Source organism: Cherax quadricarinatus, chromosome 7 (genome assembly GCF_038502225.1).
Source record: "Cherax quadricarinatus isolate ZL_2023a chromosome 7, ASM3850222v1, whole genome shotgun sequence".
Lineage (NCBI taxonomy): Eukaryota > Metazoa > Arthropoda > Malacostraca > Decapoda > Parastacidae > Cherax > Cherax quadricarinatus.
In genome coordinates this window covers 19,136,254-19,141,311 of record NC_091298.1, presented here as the reverse complement: position 1 = coordinate 19,141,311, position 5,058 = coordinate 19,136,254, and positions in this window count along the sequence as shown.

Here is a 5,058-nt window from a genome sequence, read left to right as displayed (position 1 = left end):
TTAATAAAACTTTTAATGACCACATAATTCTGCGTAAATGTGTCACATACTGTGCACTACTTTTATCTAAAAAATTACAGTGTCAGGGTTAATGTTATTCCTATTAGTACATCACTAAAAGAAGCATATATTTTCTGGAATCTGTTCTTGATAACACTGAATTTTCAATATTAAATATACTGTACAATTAAATAATAATATAATGAATACCTCTTACGAAGCAGCAGCAGCAGCTGTAGTAGCTGCAGCCACTGGGAAAGAAGCAGTAGAAGCTGCAGAAGCCTTGGCAGCAACTCCCGCAGCAGGAGCAGTGCCAGTAACAGTAGCAGGAGACAGGTATTATCCTGGAAGAAAAACGCAAGACATAAGCTGGAAATTTGGACTCCGTAACATTCCCAACATTCGATAAGTTAAACAAACGCCCAAAAGTCTGCCAAAACTCCCGGGATCTCCATTTCAAAGCCTTCCTTCCGTTCGCCGCACCGTCTATCCTCTCAACACAGCCTCGAGACATCAAACACAACTTGAGGGATATATTTCTGAATGCTTTTCTCTGTCCCTGCTCTTGGCTGTCTGTTTATATCTTAGTCATCTCTCTTCCCTTTCATTCTCTTGCTCTTTTTTTGCGGAGCCTGACTCAGCATTTTTCTTGTTTCGTCGTAAATCTCTTTTCTATTGATATCGTGTTTCCTCTATCTAGTTTCTTCTGATGCTGATTCTGCGTTTAAAAAATAATCTAGCTACTCTCTCTGTGTTTGAATTTGGTACTCGACATCTAAATTACTGAGAATAAGCATAACCACAGAATTGAAAAACCAGTAGAGTACTGGTACGCACGTAAGTCAAACACGTAATCCTTCGCAAATAAAGACAAATATTCCATCACCATGAAACAATATTCAATACGAAAAATTCAGACCTAGTACAATGTTCTGTTTTTCCGTGACTCAGACTGCCGAGTCCAGAACAGGTTGAGTTATAGCGAGGAACGTAGCTGTCATACAACAGTAGTAGCTATAACAGAAATAACAGAAGCTTCAGTAACAACAATAACAGCAATAACAGTGTCAGTAGCACTTGTGGTCACTGCTGCTGTGGCCCATAGCAGCACCTATAGCAGAAACAACAGAAGCCTCAACAGCAACACTTGCAGCAGTAGCAGCAGCTATAAGAGAAACAACAGAACCTTCAACAGCAACACTAGCAGCAATATCAGTGCTGTAGCGCTTGTGGTCAATACTGCCGTGGCCCAAAGAAGCACTGTATTTGCATAACCAGGGGCTTTCTATATAGCATGTCATTGATGTCAGCTAGGTCCGTATGTACTTGTAAAAAAAAAAATAATAATAATAATAATAATAATATTATTATTATTAATTATTATTATTATTATTATTATTATTATTATTATTATTATTATTATTATTATTATTATTATTGCAGCGTATCTTCCATAGCGTCGACACCACCAAACGGGTCATCTTATGACAAGACGTGGTGAAAGGCTTTTGCTCTGACGAATGAACTAGCAAGGACATATTTTGCTGGAAAGATTCGCTTCTGTATCAGACAGACAACAATACATCTTCCGCAACCAATAGAACGAAATATTAGAAACCATTTACGAGGTAAACCAGCAGACGATAAAACACAATTCCGTCTTCCTGATATATTCATGTCACTCCATGTTGCCTTAGCAAGGCGGTGACCTGTATCTCGGACCTTTGAGAAGTAGGATTTTAATACCTACCTTGAGACCATTTCGTGCTTTATTGAATGATAATAATAATAATAATAGTAATAATAATAATAATAATAAGAATAATAATTAGAATGACAATAATAATAATGGTGATAATAATAATAAGAAGAAGATCATGATAATAAAAATAATAATAATCCTGGTAATAATAAAAAATCATGGTAATAATAATAATAATAATGCCTGGGGGGATATTGTTGTGGCAGGAAACATCGACACCCCCTCATCTCTTGAAGAAGTCCCAGCTGGAGCAAGTCTCTGAGGAGTGCTAGGCTGTGTTACTCGACAAGAGACACAAATGAGATTATCCTTACTTAGTGGTTCTCAGAGTGCCGTATACATATATATATATATATATATATATATATATATATATATATATATATATATATATATATATATATATATATATATATATATATATATATATATATATATATATACTTCTATTATTTAAAGAAGCGGCCTCGGAGATACTCGTAAACCCCACCAGAGGAAGGATATATTGTATTGCTAGTTGCTTGAAGGTAAATACTGGTGAGTGTGTAGAGCTTCCCTAGTTGTAGGTTATGACGCTGCTGATATTGAGATGGAATAACAATGTGCTGGCTCGTAAACGTCTCTCTCTCTCTCTCTCTCTCTCTCTCTCTCTCTCTCTCTCTCTCTCTCTCTCTCTCTCTCTCTCTCTCTCTCTATCTATCTATCTATCTATCTATCTCTCCTTGTCTTATCCATCAGTTGATATCATATAACCATTAGTGACAATTGCTCTCCCAATATCCCCCTCGTTAGTATCATCACCCTCCTCCCCAGGTGAGTCTGGCCCCTCCACAGATGTTACCTGGCCTTTATGTAGAATTACATCTCACGATTGTTCTCTGGGTAAAGTGAGGTTATGTGAATTTATTTGTCTCACTTGCGAACAACAAATTGCCCCATTTTGCATTCGGTTATGTGGAAAAAAAATAATTCCGCAACTAATTCATAAATTCGAAATGAAACGAGATGGCGTTTCCGTCCATTCTGGACCATTATCAGACCACGAGTGAATAATATATAATTTTTTGTAACGTTAACCCAAGGGAGAACATTATTAAATATCTTGCACCTTAACGTTAAGTGCAAAGAAAAAGGTAAGTCATATCAGTAATGTGTTTGAAAAATATTTGATTTATTGTCCCTCAACGAAGAGAAACATTGAAATTATCATCAGACAGCAGATCCCTGGATGAGTGACCAGCAAGGTATCAGAGGAGCCTGGGATCTGCAAGACACCACCAATGATAATAGATATCACTGACACAAGGCAACAGTGTGAGGACACGACACATCTCGTGCAGTCGTCCTTAGGAGAAACCTCAGAGTGTCATGTTTTATGTATCCTGGAGAAGAGAAGAAGAACCTGGAATGTGGGTGTCAGCACTTTTTTTTATGAACAAGAATGAAAACAAAGCACTGTGTTCTTACCATGATCCAAGTGACAATTTACAAGCTTACCGCAAGAGGTAACAACGTTAACCTGACACCCCCACCTATCAGAATGATTGTTCAGGCACATGTTGTAATGACCGTCATATATCCAACGCTTCGCTGCGTTACCTGCAAGTTTGACTTCAATTTTCTAGTAGGTCTGGATTATCTTATACACAAACACCAGCATCAGACATGATGGTGCACTATGTCAACGACAGCTGAAGATTCTGTGAAATCACTCCGAGTATTCACTGCTTGTGGAGGCACAAAACAACGATTACTGCTAATTTAGATTTGCAAGAACGGTTTAATAAATATGGGATAAAGCTGAAACCGTACGGGTTATGTAGCACCCGGGAAATAGGAGGTAATCACTAATGATCTTTGAAGTAAAGAACGGTGAAATGTAACTATTTCAGACTATCTATCTATCTATGTCTCCTTGTCTTATCCATCTTATTGTCACAAAGGACATAAACCCACTTCCTATATTGATGTGCACAATTACGTTAAGTAATAGCTGTTTACATTTTTTTTATGGAGCTACGATGTCATAAACAGTTTACACAAATAAATACATTTATGTCGATGTTTGTACGTGTAATTCTCGAAAAGTTCTGGGCGCAGTGAAGAAGTGTGGAGAGAACTAATTAATCAAAGCTTCCAATGACAGCTCAAAAAATCACAAGTAATGGGCCGTAATCTGGGAGACAAGGACGTGAATACAGCCTCTGTACAATATAATGCATGATGTGCCAGGGTTACAACATAAATAGAACACTTTTATATAGGTGAAATGATTCAGCTCTCTTAGGCACTTCAGAACGAGTACAAACCACTCCTCTTCCAGATCATCAGTAAAAATTAGTTGCAAGAGCACGAGCACAGTGTTTCACTCAAAACCTGTACTGAGAAGAAAAAATCATATGACTACGTTTCGGTCCGTCCTGGATCATTATCAAGTCACAAATGGGGCAAGAGAATAAGAGAAGGCCTGAAGAGAATATGGTAAGAGGCTGGTAAAGAAGGTAGTAGTAGAAGTGGTAATTTTACAAATAGCAATGATGGTGGTAGTAGCAGGGGTAATAGTAGTAGTAGTAATGATGGTGGTGGACGTAGAAACAACGTGAATGCAAACATAAGTACAAATTAACACTGCGGTAGGTCTAGTGATCCATGCTAGGCAGGTCTTACTCACACTTTTAAAATTATTGTATCGTGAAGATTAACACCACTGTAGCAACCGGGTTAACAGCGCTGCAGTGTTCGGGTTAATAACACTTCAGAGGCCAGTCTAAACAGCGTTGCAGCAGGGAGCGTTAACAGCACTGCAGCAGTAGATTTAACAAAAATGAATTAATACTGCAACGGTTCTCCGGTAGCCGGAGTTAACAGCACTGCAGCAGCGGGTTTAACGGCAATGCAGTAACGGGTTTAACAATATTGTAGCAGCGTCAGCAGCAGCAACAACAGCAGCAGCAGTGTTAACAGCACTGCAGCAGCTGCGGTTAACAGAGCTGAAGAATCTAAGTTCAACAGCACTTTAGCAGTGCTAAGCACGTTCCCGGTGGCAACGTACTGTGTCGAATATTTCGTCACTGGTAACGGATCGGGCCGCGGGGGCGTTGACCCCGGAACACCCTCCAGTAACAGTAACAGTTCACCTTTAAGAAAAGTCAGACCTACACTAGGTACACAGTCAAGTCAAACTTCAACAAATAATCAGGTTACTGGAAGGTAAACAGTTAAGTCAGCGCTAAGCAACCAGTTAACGTCATCACTGAGTTAAACAGTTAGGTCACCATTGAGTAAACAGTTAGGTC